Source organism: Miscanthus floridulus, chromosome 8 (genome assembly GCF_019320115.1).
Source record: "Miscanthus floridulus cultivar M001 chromosome 8, ASM1932011v1, whole genome shotgun sequence".
Lineage (NCBI taxonomy): Eukaryota > Viridiplantae > Streptophyta > Magnoliopsida > Poales > Poaceae > Miscanthus > Miscanthus floridulus.
In genome coordinates this window covers 200,590,174-200,607,551 of record NC_089587.1, presented here as the reverse complement: position 1 = coordinate 200,607,551, position 17,378 = coordinate 200,590,174, and positions in this window count along the sequence as shown.

Genomic DNA, 17,378 nt, shown 5'->3' with positions numbered 1-17,378 from the left:
TCTGTTGACGAAGAAACCGAGATTTCCCCCGGCTGTGAGCTATAAGGGACTGCAGGGAGACGACAGTCAGGATACAAAAAGTATATAGAGGAAGAAAAGGGCAAGAAGCAGGACCAAACCATACCTGGCCAGAGGGAACAACAATGTCGCGCAATGCGCCCGTGGAGTAGTCTAGGGCCTCGAGCACGGACATGATCCCTACGTAGAGTCTCTCACGCTCCACGCTCTCTGTGGCATCGTCATGGGTAAAAAGCGTCAATGTCGGCTCCTGTGGATCCGTCCACTGGAGCAGGGTATGGGGGTATTAACCCCTATACCCTTACGGCTAGGCTTGGGCCGGCCCAGTCCAGGGGGTCCGGTCCACTAGAAGACGATGCGCGGCTTGCCCGATCTGCTCGGAGTCCCGCGCAAGGAATCAAGACAGACTTGGAGATCAAGCAAGATCCAGGTTGGTTAGAATAGGAATCCTTATCCGGCCACCTATGGCAATTGTAACCGGTTAAGATTAGTTTCTAGATCTGTAACCCAGCCCCCCAGACTATATAAGGCGGGCAGGGGACTCCTCTCAAAAACATCTCATGGACATACATCAATATAATCAGACGTAGGATGTAGGTATTACGCCTTCACGGCGGCCGAACTTGGATAAAACCTCGTGTCTGTCTTGTGTCACCATCTTGTTTGTAGCTTGCGCATCCGTCCGCCGATAATCTACTACCTTGGACATACCCCTAGGTAGACTGCCGACCATATTTCGTCGACAGTGGCGCGCCAGGTAGGGGGTGTGCGTACTGCTCCCCAGAAGAACAAGATGGTCATCATCCCCGGATCCATGGCTACACCGAACGGCCTCATGTTCACCATCGGCTAGATCACCTGGACCACTGGCTCCGACAACTTCGTCGCCATGACCACGGAGGAGGCGCGGATCCGATCTGCGTCGACCACTGCTTCACCTACATCGGCTACGGCTCCGACCATGGTGGATCTGGCTCCGGCCACACCAACATCGTCTTCAGCCACGCCGACAACCGTCGTCCGCTTCCTCGCTACAAAGAGAGGCAGATCAACAACACCGACCTGCTCGACTTCATCGATCGGGTCGGCACCAAGCTTGCTGAAACCCTAGCTCTGGTAAGTTCGATTCAAAATCAACCTAATGAGCAGGTAACCACTACCCATAACAGATCTACCCGACCAGCTCGGGCTAGTCATCCTGCACGACTCGGTACGGATCACGTGGTCACGTCTACTCCTGAAGGGCGCTCCGTTCGTCGCTGACTAGCCCCCGCGACGGGTCTCCGGCTCTTCGAGTGCGAAGCCTCGATGGACAACTACCAGGCTCAGCCCTACAGCCTGCGCAACTTCGTCAACATGGTCCGGATTGAGGAGTATCAAGAAGGATCGGTCCACACAGTTCAAGAGGGCGGCTCAAGCTCCCCGTCCGGCATCGCATCTAATGGCTCCGTCCACACCGAGCTCCAGCATCATGACAATGAAGGCGTTGAATACGATCTGGATATCCAGACCATGCCCCGAGGTTCCCACGATTCCCATCCTTCCCACCAAGGCGAGGAGACTTGATCAATGTTGTCAGTAATGACGAGCCACCGGCAGTTGGCGAAACAGAACAAGAAAGGCTAGCACGTGAAGCACGCAATATTGACCGGTTTAATCGCCGACAAGCTGAAGCCGAGGCAGAAGAGGAGGCACGATGCATAAGGGTCCAGCCACGCGACCTTAACAATGCCTTTGATAGGGTAGGGGACAAGCAAGTCTTCAGGGCCCCAAGCACCAACATAGTTGTTGCTATGGCGACAATGCAACGACTACCCAATACCCCAGAAATCCAGGCAGTTCATGATGATATACAAGCTTACCTGACGGCTGCTATGACCCAGACCGCAGAGATTGCAAATCAAGCCCGGGCTCCATCCGTCTTAGTTGAATCAAGCCACAGCCGCCACTACTCAAGTCGCTCACAGCCACCCAACCAACGTGGCTCGCGCAACAACGACCCATCAGACAACCGTCAAAGCGGAAACGGTGGTCATGATGGTGGTCGGGACGACAACCGCCGAGACAACCGCGACAATCGCCGTGATAACCGCGGTCACAGGGTCAACCAGGGAGGCAACCGGGATCGCTGTGATGGCAATAACGATCTCCGCCATTCCCTAAGAGAATGTGATCTGCGCGATCGCATTAACCAAAGAGCCAACGATCGTGCATCCCACGAAAGCTATCGCCGTATGGAATATGATACTACCCACGACCCTCTGGGTTTGAAGCAGTTTACTCCACACCTTCGCCAAGTCATATGGCCCAAGAACTTCCAGCTCGAAAAACTCCAGAAGTACGACGGCAAGGAAAACCCTGAGTTATGGGTCATGCTCTACGAGACCGCATGCAGATCAGCCATGGCTGACGAGCACGTCATGTCTAATTACTTCCCAGTCACCGTCGGCCATGCAGGCCACCAATGGCTGGTCAGCTTGCCGGCGAACTACTTTGATTCTTGGCAAGAGCTCAAGCAAGCATTCATCGACAACTTCATTGCTACTTGCGAACAACCCGGCAACAAATATGATCTGCAGCGGATTCGAGATCGCAAAGATGAGCCACTGCGCGAGTACGTCCAATGCTTCTCGGAGATGCGCATCAAGGTCCCATCAATCTCTGACAACGAGGCAATCGAAGCTTTCATCACTGGTCTCCGCTTCCACGATGCCCTAAGGGACAAGCTTCTTCGCAAAAGACCTGAATCGGTCACAGCGCTCCTAGCCACTGCTAAAAATATGCAGATGCTGATGATGCTAAAAAGATAATAGTCAAAGAAGCAGCAAGGGTTCCACACTTCGACCACCCCCCACACCACGACGACTACCACGGCAACCGTGGTCGGAACGACAATTTTGATCGCCGCAACCAGCGCAATGATCCCCGTGACCACCGCGACCAGCGTAATCAGCGGCGTAATCGCCGTGACGATTACAGGGGCAAGCGTGCTCGGGAAGATGACGGCGAAGTCAACGCTGTTAAAAAGAGTGGCGGACGTCGCAACTATGAAGAAGACTACGCCAAAGCATTGAAAGGACCCTGCCAGCTCCATCCCAAGTCAAACCATACCATGGAGAATTGTCGTGTTCTCAAATCTATCTACACGCGCCAACAGGCTCTGGATACATCCGACAAGCCTAACGACGCAGGGGAGCAGCGTAACGAGGACAACGATGATGAAGACGCAGATCCCCGTCACAAGTACGTCAAGCCAACTGACCGTGTCCACACCATCATTGGGGGCAGAGTGTCCATCGAGACCAAGCGAGAACGCAAGCTGCTCGCCCGTGCTTGCTTGAACGTGGCCAATGCCGACAACCTCATCGCCGATCCGTGGCTCCCTCCTTGGTCTCACCGCGAGATCTCCTTCAGCAGAAAGGACCAATGGGCTACAATACCTGAGCTAGGGTGTTTTCCTCTGGTCCTCGATCCTTGTATCAACAAGGTTCAGTTCGACAGAGTGCTGATTGACGGCAGCAGTTCCATCGATATACTATTCAAGAATAGTTTGCCAGCCCTGAAGATAACCTAGGCCGATCTTAAGCCATACGAGGCATAGTTCTGGGGTGTTCTCCCTGGATAGAGCTCTACACCTCTCGGGCAGATCACGCTACCTGTGCAATTTGGTACCCCAGGCCACTTCCGCACCGACTACGTCAACTTCGTGGTCGCCGACTTCGAAGGCACCTACCATGCTATCCTTGGTCGACCAGCGCTCACCAAGTTCATGGCCATACCTCACTATAGGTATTTGGTGCTCAAGATGCCCACTGAGAAGGGGGTCCTAACTCTCAGGGGCAACGTATATGCAGCTTACACCTGCGAGGATGACAACTTCAAAATAGCAGAGGCTCACGACCTCTCTATTCGCATGACCGAGACCATGCTCGATGCCAAGAAGACCCCAGCCGATCACCTAGAGATCCCAGAGCTCGAGGCCCCATGCAAGAACATCAAGTCCAAAGAGCACAAAGAGATCCAGCTGGTCGACGGCGATCCCAGCAAAACGGCCCTTATCGGGGCCAACCTGGATCCTAAATAGGAAGACGCGCTCGTTAGGTTCCTGAGAAGCAATGTGAGTGTGTTCGCATGGAAACCCGCTGACATGCCCGGTGTACCTCGGAATTTGATCGAGCACTCCTTAAATGTCGATGGCAAGGCCAAACCTATCAAGCAGAAGCTACGACGGTTCGCTCGTGACAAAAAGGAGGCTATTAGGGTAGAAGTTACACGGCTTTTGGCAGCCAAATTTATCAAAGAAGTGTATCATCCGGAGTGGTTAGCCAACCCGGTTCTTGTACGCAAAAAGAATAATGGATGGAGAATGTGCGTTGATTACACTGATCTCAACAAACACTGCCCTAAAGACCCCTTCGGCTTACCTTGCATAGACGAGGTCGTAGATTCAACTACCGGTTGTGAGTTGCTTTCCTTTCTCGATTGCTACTCTGGTTATCACCAGATCGCTCTCAAAAAGGATGACCAGATCAAGACATCCTTCAACACGCCCTTCGGTGCCTACTGCTACATGACCATGTTGTTCGGGCTCAAGAACGCCGGGGCTACCTACCAACGCGCCATACAGGCCTGCCTCAAAGACGAGATAAAAGACGACCTCGTCGAGGCTTACGTTGACGATGTAGTTGTTAAAACCAAGGAAGCATACACCCTTGTTGATAACCTCGAACGTACCTTTGCAGCTCTTAACACATTCCAATGAAAATTAAACCCAAAGAAGTGTATCTTTGGTGTTCCATTTGGTATACTGCTCGGCAACATCGTCAGTCACGACGGCATACACCCTAACCCTAAGAAGGTAAAACCTGTCTTAGACATGAAGCCGCCCAAAAAAGTGAAGGATGTTCAGAAGCTTACCGGATGCATGGCTGCCCTCAGTCGTTTCATATCAAGATTAGGCGAAAAAGGACTACCATTTTTTAAGCTACTCAAAGCATCCGAGAAGTTCGAGTGGTCGAAGGAAGCAGATGCTGCCTTTACACAGCTGAAACAATTCCTTACATCACCTCCGATCCTCACTGCTCCAAGAGAAGACGAAACCCTCCTGCTTTACATTGCGGCAACTAATCGAGTGGTCTCCACTGCCATGGTGGTCGAGCGCGACGAGCCCGGCCACGTCTACAAGGTACAGCGACCAATCTATTTCATCAGTGAGGTGCTCAATGAATCCAAGACCAGGTACCCACAGATTCAGAAACTGATCTACGCCATACTGATTACATCCCGAAAGTTGAAACACTACTTCGACGGATATCGTGTGGTGGTCATGACCGAGTACCCTCTGGGAGACATCATTCGCAACAAGGATGCAAACGGGCGCATCATCAAATGGGCAATGGAGCTATGCTCTTTCTTCTTGGAATTTGCAAGCCGTACTACAATCAAGTCTCAGGCACTTGTCGATTTTATCGTCGAGTGGACAGACTTAAGCACACCTGCCTCTCAGGGGCCAGTGGAGTATTGGAAGATGTACTTCGATGGCTCTCTCAACATCGACGGCACAGGAGCAGGAGTCCTTTTTGTATCACCATCAAAGGAGCAGCTCCGATATGTCCTCGGGATTTATTTCCCGGCGTCTAATAACGCCGCCGAATACGAAGCATGTCTACACGGTCTGCGCATCGCGGCCGAGCTCGGTCTCAAACGTCTCTATGTCTACGGAGACTCGGCTCTGGTCATCAACCAACTCAACAAGGACTAGGATACGACCAGCGAAAAGAAGGACGCATACTACAAAGCGATCAGAAAACTGGAAGGCAAGTTCTATGGCATCGAGTACACACATGTGGTCCGGGACAAAAATCAAGCAGCAGATGCGCTGTCAAAGTTAGGATCATCCCAAGCCAAAGTGCCACATGGTGTATTTGTTCAAGATCTGCTCACGCCCTCCATCAAAGAAGAAGATCCCGCGGTCGACAAGCCTCCAGACCAGCTATTGGTGGTTACGGTTCTGGAGTCAAACACCACCAAACCACCTCTGACCACTAAGGAGCCCGACTGGAGAGTACCTTTCATCAAGTACCTGACAGATGGTAGTGGTTACACCGATCGGATAGAAAATGAACGCCTGATGCGTCGCAGTAAGCAGTATCTGCTCGTCGATGGCAAATTGTGGCGCAAGAACGCGAAGGAGGAAATCTTGATGAAGTGTATAACCCAGGAGGATGGTGAACGTCTCCTAGACAAAATCCACTCTGGCTCCTATGGCAACCACGTGGCCTCGAGAATGCTGGTTGGCAAGGCTTTTCGAGCAGGGTTTTATTGGCCGTCAGCCGTAGCCAATGCAGAGAAGCTAGTCCGCTATTGTGAAGGTTGTCAGTTCTTCGCCAAGAGAATCCACATACCAGCACACGAGATTCAGACTATACCAGCCTCTTGGCCCTTCGCATGCTGGGGACTGGATATGATCGGCCCTTTCAAACCGGCTCTTGGGAAATTTACATGCATCTTTGTGCTGATCGACAAATTCTCCAAGTGGATAGAGTACATGCCCCCGGTCACGGCATCTTCAGAAAAGGCTGTCGCATTCCTCGACCAGGTCATCCACCGCTTCGGCATACCCAACAGTATCATCACCGATCTAGGTACTTAGTTCACCGGGAACGCTTTCTGGGACTTCTGCGATGAAAGGAGCATAGTAGTAAAATACGTCTCGGTGGCAAACCCTAGAGCTAATGGACAGGTCGAACGGGCAAACGGTATGATCCTGGACGCACTTAAGAAGAGGATGTACAGAGAGAATGACAAAGCTCCTGGAAGATGGCTCAAAGAGTTACCAGCCGTGGTCTAGGGTCTCAGAACCCAGCCCAGTCGCAATACTGGCGTATCACCATACTTTATGGTTTATGGCGCTGAGGCAGTACTTCTAGCAGATATAGCCTTCAGATCAGCACGGGTAGAGAACTTCGACGAAGACAAGGCCAATGAAGTGCGGGAGTTAGAAGTGAATAGTGCAGAAGAGAAGCGGCTCGACTCTTGTGTACGTACAGCCAAATACCTTGCTGTTTTGCGCAGGTACTACAACAAGAACGTCAAGGAGCGGTTCTTCGTGGTTGGGGACCTGGTCCTAAAGTGGAAGACAAATCAGGCGGGTGTCCACAAACTCGCAACCCCATGGGAGGGACCCTTCATGATCAAGGAGGTTACACACCCTACATCTTATAGGTTAGCTCGCCTGGACGGCACAGACGTACCCAATTCCTGGCACACCGACAAGCTTAGGCGTTTCTATTCTTAGCTACTAAGATATGTACCCCTCCTGTACTATTGATTTATTTCAATAAAGCTATTATGATTTCTCCGACCACTCTAATGTGTCATTTTGAAGTCTATTGTTATTCTAACTCTACCAGTTAAAACCGACCACCATTCCTTCTCGGGTTTTCGGAGTAGGCCCTGTCTCCGGTTCCTCCCAACGCGTGCATGGGATCCGCTCTCTACGCTACGGGTGATCGACGGGTGCTCTCTGGTTTGACTTGTGCGTTTCTACGTGTGCACAAGCTACGCACCTCACACTCCAACCACAAGACAAACCGGGGCCATACAAACCTTTCAGGATGACGTGTTGACTAAACTGGTACAACTAAACAGAATGCAAACACGTTCTAACTTAGTTACACCAACACGATATCCGAGCTTAAACACGTTTTCTACAAAACAAACAAGCATATGTTGATATACAGTTACGTTATTACAAGCTTGCCTGAAAAGGTCCAAGTTTACAATAACACAACTACATCTTCTTCTACAGCTATAGCCTATACTATTGGTTGGTCGGGGCACGCGGCACCTGCTGCTCGCTGGGCCTGACATCGTGCAAGGGTCTCGAGGACTCTGGCATTGATCGAGCTAAAGAAGATGGCCCCGTCGATGCCTGGCTGGTCGAGACCATAGGCTTCGCCGGTTGGCTTGAAAATGATGGCACTCCCAGTTGACTTGTTGACGGCATTCCCTGTACGGGTGGTGTCGCACCTCCACACAGGTTAATATCGCCAATTATTTTCGCCGACAAGTCCAGCTGGGTCATCCGTAGCTCCTCAGCCTTGTCTAGACCTACCTCCTTCGGGTATCTAGCCTCTAGGCGCTTGAGATCGATCAAGGGGTAGTGAGCACGTACCATGCTTAGCACATGTGCGCCTACGTACTCTCCCACCTCCTTCATGAACTCCTGGAACCATCCCCATGCCCTTTGGCATCTCTCGATCAATCCTAGTTGCGGCGTCCTTGGCACATCTTCTGCTAGTGCCGAATCGATGAGGTTAAGGACTGGCAAAATGCCCTTTGCCACCTCCTGGCACCGGCTTCTCCAGGTGTCACGGTCCTTGGTGATCTCTTGGCATTGCCCCTTCCAGCCATCACGGTCTATCATAACGGCCTCTAGATGCTTCTTTGCATTGATTTTTATAACTGCAAATCGCACATGCTGTTCAGATGCTATACTACGCCAAACTATGGTAGGCAACAAAAATGAGCAATGGTGGTTGGACAACTTACCTTTCAGCTCCTTCGTCATCTTGGTCGTGTGGTCCCGAAGCTGCGACTGGTCTTGCGCCAGTTTTCTGTTGTCCTCGTTTAAGCGATCACACTCCCCGACCACATGACTATTCTCCTCTTGGAGACGGATCACTTCAGCTTCTAAGCCTGCACTGCAGCTGTTACTACCAACAACGCAGCAGCACTTGTCAGTAGTCGGTACGATAAAATGGCTACTTACTTGTTCTTTCCCGCTCTTTATTACTGAGCGAGACGACCAGGTCCTGGTTCTGGGACTCTTGCACCGTCTTTTCATGATTGGCAGCTTCAAGTCACTGGCGCAAGCGTTCCACCTCTGCTGTCAGCTCCTTATTGTTTGCAGCGATCCCCTCGACCTAGTCAAAGCATCTCTTGCGGTACCTTGCGGTCTTCATTAAGTCCTAAGTGCAGATAGCTAAGTAAGACAACTACGACTAAACCGCAAGACCAACGGGTGAAGCAAAGCTTACCTACACTTTCGTAACAAGCCGCTTCGCCGCCCGTTCAACTTTCTTGGTTTCCTCGGCCTCTGGGATTTCCTCATGGACAACCCATTGGTCGTTCCGCCAACGCGACACATAAACATGTTGTCGCTTGTCTTGCGGATGGCCTAGGACCTCCTCCACCTCATCCTCTTCGGGCCCTTGTTCGGGTAATGGTGCTGGTCCGGCGTCAGCAGCATCTGTGATCACCACAGCCTTCCCACGGGCTGCAGCGTCGATAAACGTGGTCAGTGCTCTCACCTCCGGCCGCTGCTCCTTAGTCTGCTCTGTTATCCTCGACGCTGAGGTGTTGCCCTCAGCAGGTTTAGCGCTAGGAGCACTCATGCCCGGCTCGGCTGTTTCCTCAACCACCTGCTCGGGGACCGTTGTCTGACTGCTTGCTTGCTGAGGCCCCGACAGATCTTCTACTATGGGTTCTTCGGTGGTCGACTGCTGGGCAGTCTGCTCTACACTTATTGGCGGCGCCACGCCACTTCCGGCTAGCTGGTCCGGACTCTCGATGGACGTCGAGCTAGTACATCCGAGATAAGTTTATAAGGCAATCATATTAAATGCCAATTGCTAATTTATATTCAGATTACAAATACTTACATGTTGGAAGCGCGGAATGATGTGGCGAAGGCGCGTCTCTTCGGCTGTACATGCTCCACGTGCTGTGCGGGTGACTCCTGGTCTCCCTCTACATCTAGCACTATTGCTGGGCCTTGGTCCTCGACTCCTCCGCCGCTTGTCCTTCGTGCTGCAGTGGTCGGTGGTGTGTTCGATTGAGTTGTCGCTTCCGTCGCCGGCCACGTTCCTTGCTCCATCGACTCCAGTCGTTTCCTCCTTTTCCGAGGGACAAGTTGAAAGGCGTCTGCGTCTTCTCCCTCCTCTGCACCATCGTCCGGCCAGGCAAAAATTACCTGCCGACGCTTGCCGGCCGGGTTCTCCTTCGGGTCCCCCTCGGGCTCATTGATAGTTAGCGCCCCCGGTGAGCAGGGTGGTTACTGATCTCTTCTTCGGCTGTTTGGGGGCAGCCGGCCGTTTACCAGCGGCTTTGGCCGCTGCCTCCTCTCCCGCTCCGAGCACCGCCCAGTCAACGTCCTCGTCCTCGATCTCGACGCTGGTCTGGGTGGTGGGATCAGCTCCTTGTGGCCACTCTACTCCAGGGGGTGGCGACACAAACACTGTCGCTCTATCCCGACCATTAACCTGGGTAACAAAAGGGAGTGAACACAGTAAGTTTTCACTTATCCTACCACAATATAAGACTACGGGTACAAGGTAATATGAGTTACCTTTGGGGGAGGTCGGGCAAGCTTGAAAGCGCGCTCGATGTCGCTCAATATGGCATAATTTGGATCAGCTAAGTTAAATAGCTCACCAATTCTGGCTTTGATTTCGATTTTGTCAAGCGCCTCCTGCCTCGTCCTCGTCGGGTCCGCACTACCTTGATACTCATAGCCAGGATGTACCCTCCTCTGGCAGGGCTGGATCCGTCGGCTAATGAAGCTCCTGACCACGCTCGGACCATCTAGTTTTTTCCACGGGATCATTCCAAATATTTCTAGAATCTGTTCCAGATGCTCAGGCTTCTCCGACCAGCTTGTCCTCTTCTCCGGAATGTAGCCCACGTCACACAGCGTGATCGTGTTCGGCTCTTCGCGGATGTAGAACCATTTCTTGTACCAGTCGTCGAGCGACGTGTTCCATGGGCAGTGCAGGTACCGGGCTTTCATGCCGTCACGGAGGTTGAGATACACACCCCCAGCTATCTTCGAACCACCGCTTCCTTTCTTCTATAGACAGAAAAGATGACGGAAAAAATTGAAATGGGGCTGAAAGCCGCCATATGCTTCGCATAGATGTATGAAAGTGGCGACAAGGAGGTTCGAGTTGGGATGCAGATTGCAAATCCCAATCTCATAGTAAAGACAGAGACCCTGAAGAAACGGATGTACCGGAACCCCAAATCCCCGCTTAAAGAAATCCTCGAACACCACGATCTCACCTGGTTGTGGATCGGGGTACCCCTCGCCTTTCGGCGCACGCCATCCTACGAGCTCCTTGTTGTGGAGTACCCCCATGGTGACGAGGTCTTCAATGGTCTGCTCGTTGCTTTTCGATTTCCACCATTCCTTCGCCATGACTCCTGCCTTCTTCTGCGCATCACTTTTCGCCATGACTCTGGCCTTGCTGGTGAACGGGGAAATGGCAGCGGATTGATTGGTGGCGATTTTGGATGTATTAGGGTTGGCGAGAGGAAGAAGAAAACTGCGGTTGCGAATGGTAATGGAGTTCAGTAAATAGTAACTTACCGATCCTATACTGTATTTAACCAAAGAGTTATACCGTTTCGTCTGCCCGGGATTCTTAGGAGACATGCGCATGCACCGCAGACGGTTGTTTTCACAGCCTTGAGATCTACGCCAATATATGCGCCTCTTTGTTGCCAGTGTGGGAGGGCCCATGCTGACGCACCTACTGACAGGTGCCACGCAACTGTTTGCTTGATAAGACAAAAAGGCAGTATGACGTGCTATACTCGTCTACTTTTTTTACCAGACGTGTCAGATTGAACTTGACAGAACAAGTAAATAAATAAATACATAAAATAATAGTATAAGTCGCATATGGTTTTTTGCCACACTTTTTGTGCTTGGGGATTGTCCCGACCACCCCCGTGCTCGGGGACTGTCGTGACTATCCTTATGCTCGGGGACTGTCCAGACCACCATCGTGCTCGGGAACTATTCAGACCACCATCGTGCTCGGGGACTGTTCCGACCACTCTCCTGCTAGGGGACTGCCCCGACCACTCTCCGACCATTGCTCGAAGACCACTCTCCTCGCCTACATGTGATTTGTACTCACATACAATTGAGAGGCATTTATTTTTACTCACTTAGACCTTGCTACAAGGCTGGTACCTCGCCTTCTAGCAAGCTCAGGGACTACATCGGTACGATGCACCTGCCGATGCATCTCGAATCGCTTGTACGACGATTGGATTTTCAACTTAATTGGGAATTCTTTTTAGACCCTGGCACCACATGCCTACGTCACCTACTACCAGGCTCGGGGACTAAGTGGGCACACTTCACCTTGCGGTGAATGTGTCTATTTTATCGACCCCTATGCTCTGACGGTTGGCCATAACTACTACTGTACAAGGGTCACTTACATTTCTTTTCAGAAATACAAGTGGGCACACTTGATCAGAAAAGAAATCTTTTTCTTTTTTTCTTTAGAACACCATGCATTTTTCGGACAACTGGAATCTTCGGCTATAATCGTGGTCTACTGCTCTCTGTGCTGACCAGAATACTAGCATATTTGCTTGGTCGATGTTTCAACCAGTTGGAGATGACATGAAGACAGACTGCATTAGCCAAAGATCAAACGGCATGTCGCAACATAATACATGGTGCTCGGGGACTAGCTGTGGGGGTATTAACCCCTATACCCTTACGGCTAGGCTTGGGCCGACCCAGTCCAAGGGGTCCGGTCCACTAGAAGACGACGCGTGGCTTGCCCGATCTGCTCGAAGTCCCGCGCAAGGAATCAAGACAGACTTGGAGATCAAGCAAGATCCTGGTCGGTTAGAATAAGAATCCTTATTCGGCCACCTATGGCAATTGTAACCGGTTAGGATTAGTTTCTAGATCTGTAACCCTACCCCCAGACTATATAAGGCGGGCAGGGGACCCCTCTCAAAAACATCTCTCATTGACATACAGCAATACAATCAGATGCGGGACGTAGGTATTACGCCTTCACGACGGCTGAACCTGGATAAAACCTCGTGTCTGTCTTGCGTCACCATCTTGTTTGTAGCTTACGCATCCGTCTGCTGATAATCTACTACCTTGGGCATACCCCTAGGTAGACTGCCGACCATATTTCGTCGATACAGGGGCTCACCCCGTGTGGGTGAGCCACTGCCCACCGATGTTAGGGTCAGGGACGACTCCTCGTCGGCCCCAAACACCGCCGACCCCTCTCGCCATGACGTTCCTACCGGCACGCCCCCTTTGACGATGGAAGGGGCCAGTGGTGCGGGCGTGAACCTCTTTCCCAACACCACGACTCCTAGGGACCCCTCGGCCGCATCCCCCTATGTCCGGTCCACGCCAGGCGTCGTCGCTTTGGCCGCCGATGGCACGGGTCGCGCCAATGCCTCGAGCAATGCTACAGTCACGCCGGGCTATGACCCATCTATCACGGTCGTCGCCATTGAAAGCATCTAGGCCCCTAGTTGGGTTTCGGTGATTAATGACAATACGTGATTACTGTGACTAACGTGTGTTTTGCAGAAACAATTGAGTTAGGTCACAGTAATGGAGATAGAATGGGCAATCATGGTTATCATGCCCCTACGATGGAAATCGTTTCGATTTTCAAAGGATGGACGACAAGGTTAAGGATGGACTAGTTCTAAGTGTCGATTGGAGTTGGAGAGACACTTAGAGTAGTTTAGGACTTTGTTTTTTCTTTGGCCATACTATTAAGGGGGCTATGAACGGGTAGCTTGACCTAGGTGAGTCTAGTGAGTTAGGTGTGATGCACACTTGTTAAAACTAGCACTAGGTAGCTCCACAACAGCCCTTTGATCCTATGGAGAAAACTTCATTCACATATGATCGAGAGTTGAAAGTGAATGGAGGGTCAAATATTGACCGGACGCTAGCTCCGGTGTGACCGAACGCTGGCTCAGGGTCTGGTCAGTTCATTTGACCAAGGTGATTGCGTCTGGTTTGACCGGACGCTGCTAGGTCATGGTACCGGACGCTGAGGGCCAGCGTTCGGTCGACTCCAGTAAGGTTCCAGAGAGGGAAAATCACGACCGGACGCGTCCGGTCACACTGTAAACACTGGAGTTTGAGGTATACTGACCGGAGCGTCCGGTCAACATGACCAGAGCGTCCAGTCACACCGCAGAGGCACATAACGGTTCGTTTTTCAGCCGGTGTTATAAATACAACCTCCACTCATGTGTGGGGATACTTTTGTTCATTCCAACAGCTGAGAAACACCTTAGAGAGTGCCAAGAAGAGCAAGGTCCTAGTGAGGTGATTAAGATTTGAGAATCCCAAAGAGAGCCCTCATTAGTGAAGATCAAGAGTAGCAAAGTGTGCATCCACCTTCTCATTAGGCTTGTCGTGGTCAAGTGAGAGTTCGTGCTTGTTACTCTTGGTGATCGCCATCACCTAGACGGCTTGGTGGTGATTGAGAGTTCGGTGATCACCCGGCAAAGCTTGTGGGTGATCCAACTCAAGTTGTGAGCGGTTGTGGGTGATTCACCACGACAGAGTATCGAAGAATCAACCCGTAGAGAGCACTTGATCCTTGCGCGGATCAAGGGGGAGCTACACCCTTGCGCGGGTGCTCCAACGAGGACTAGTGGGGAGTGGCGACTCTCTGATACCTCGGTAAAACATTGTCGTGTTCCTTCCTCTCTATTTACTTTGAGCATTTACTTTGAGCATTTACTTTGAGCAATTCATTTCATGTCTTTACATTCTTAGAATTGCTATGCTAGAATAGGATTGGAACTTATGTTGCAAGTCTTTTGTGCGGTAGAACAATTAGGAACACTTTCTAGGCATAAGGGATTAATTGGGTTAACCATAGGATTTAATTATTGCAAAAAAATTTAGAATTAACCCAATTCACCCCCCCTCTTGGGCATCTTGATCCTTTCAGCCACCTCCACCTGCGTCGGCGGGGTCACGACCGGTTGCATCGCTGAAAGCTCTAGTTTGGTTTTGGTGAATTGATGAAACCCTAAGTGCTAACCTAGTTTATCAAAGTGTTCATGATATAGGTAGCACATTCCAAGTGGTGAAGCAAATGATGATCATAACATGATAACGGTGATGCCATGGTGATGATCAAGCGCTTGGACTTAAAAAGAAGAAAGAGAAAAACAAAAGGCTCAAGGCAAAGGTATAAGTGGTAGGAGCCATTTTGTTTTGGTGATCAAGACACTTAGCGAGTGTGATCACATTTAGGTTCGATAGCCGTACTATTAAGAGGGATGAAACTCGTATCGAAATGCGATTATCAAAGTGCCACTAGATGCTCTAACTCATTGCATATGCATTTAGGATCTAGTGGAGTGCTAACACCCTTGAAAATGATTGTGAAAATATGCTAACACACATGTGCACAAGGTGATACACTTGGTGGTTGACACATTTGAGCAAGGGTAAGAAACTTCACCGGCGCCCTATATAGAAAAGATAAGGTTTCATAGAGCGTAACGGACGTGTCCGGTGTCTTAACCTAGGTGAATGGAGATCACTGTAAGTGACCGAACGCTGGTCTCAATAGGACCGGCGCGTTCGGTCAGTGGCAGCAGTGAGCGTGCGGTTTCAGTCTCATGACCGGACGCTAGCGCGAGAAATGACCGGACGCTCAGGGCCTGAGTCCGGTTAGTATGACATATGATGACATATGCAACGCATAGGGGAGACGTTGACTGACCGGACACTGGGTGAGTCTGGTCGGGCATGACTGGATGCTTTCGGTCGTGATTTTTTGCATCTGGTACCTTACTGGAAACGACCGGATGCTGGTGTTGGTGCGTCCGGTCACTTCGAGCAGCACGTCCGGTCATCTCTTGACCATTGAGATTGGGCGAACAGCTTTTGAAGCCGATGACACATGGCAAGCATCGGACGATCGGATGCTGGGGTCCTACGTTCGATCGATATGACCGAAGCGTCTGGTCACCTCATGTTGTGTCCAGTGAAGGGGTGCAACGGCTCTATTTCATGGGGGCTTCTATTTAAGCCCCATGGCCGGCTCTAGCTCACTCTCTTGGCCATTTGCATTGACATAGCAACCTTGTGAGCTTAGCCAAAGCCCTCCCACTCATCTCCATCATAGATTCAACATCTTTGTGAGATTGGGAGAGAATCCAAGTGCATTGCTTGAGTGTTTGCATCTAGAGGCACTTGGTGTTCATGTTTCACTATGGGATTCGCTTGTTACTCTTGGTGGTTGTCGCCACCTAGACGGCTTGGAGCAGCGAGGATCGTCAAGTGGAGGTTGGTGATTGTCTCCGGCTCCGATCGTGGTGATTGTGAGGGGTTCTTGACCTTTCCCCGACGGAGAGCCAAAAGGTACTCTAGTGAATTGCTCGTGGCTTGTGTGATCCTCATCTTGTGTTGGTTGTGCGGCACCCTATTGAGGGTTTGGCGTGTGATGCCAATTAGCGCATGAACCTCTAAGTGAGTGAATCGCCACGAGGACTAGCTTGCCGGCAAGCAAGTGAACCTCGATAAAAAATTATTGTGTCATTATTTGATTCCGAGGTGATTGGTCTTCATTGGTATTCATTCTTATGATTGATTGGTTCACTCGACTCGGCAGTATAACCATCTTGCTCACTCTCTTTACATTGCCGCAAACTAGTTATCAAGCTCTTTAGTGTAGCTAGTTGTGAGAGCTTGTTAGTTTGGTTAGTGTGGCTCTTTAGTTAGCCTTTGAGAGCACACAAACTTAGTATAGTGACATAGCCATTGTGTGGTTACAAACTATAGAAACTAGAATCGTGGTAGGTGGCTTGCATTTTTAGTAGACTAGCGTAACACTTGCTTCGCCTCATAATTGTCTAACCGGTTTGCTAAGTGTTTGTAAAAATTTTTAATAGGCTATTCACCCCCCCCTCTAGCCATTAGGACCTTTCAGTCGCGCCCACCACGGTCGATGCCACGAGCGTGGTCGGTAGCCCCGTCCGTCCCACCATCGACAGCGGTATCACGGCCATCACCGGCTACTCTGCGATGTCCGATGGCGACCCTTGAACGCCCACATCCCCCATCCCACCGAGGGCACAGGCGCCACCACGAGCGGTGCCCGACCAACCGGCGACTCGGTCACACTAGCGCCGCTCCCCCCCAAAACGGGCACGACACCAGCCGACGGCCGCCGCCCCGATTGGAGGGCGATGCTCTTCTTCGGCGCTAGCGCCAAGGGATTCCGCTGCCTGCCGACGCTGCAAAGGACGAAAAACACAAGTCACGATGAAATCTAACTAAAACAGGAAAAAAACAAAGGAATAGATAACTCACCTCGGCGCCGTCGGGCGGCAGATGCATTTGGGGGACGAATCCCTCGACCCTTGCTCTGCCTTATCGGAACAAGGCCGCTTTGAGCCCGCCCCTTGCTCCTAGGTAGAGGGGCTCGCCCTGGGCAGCTCCTAGGGCATGTTGGTAGAACGCCCCACTCCCCTTGGCTCTTGGGGCGCGACGGCGGGCCACCCGCCTCCGCTGGCACCTCGGGCATGACGGCAGAGCC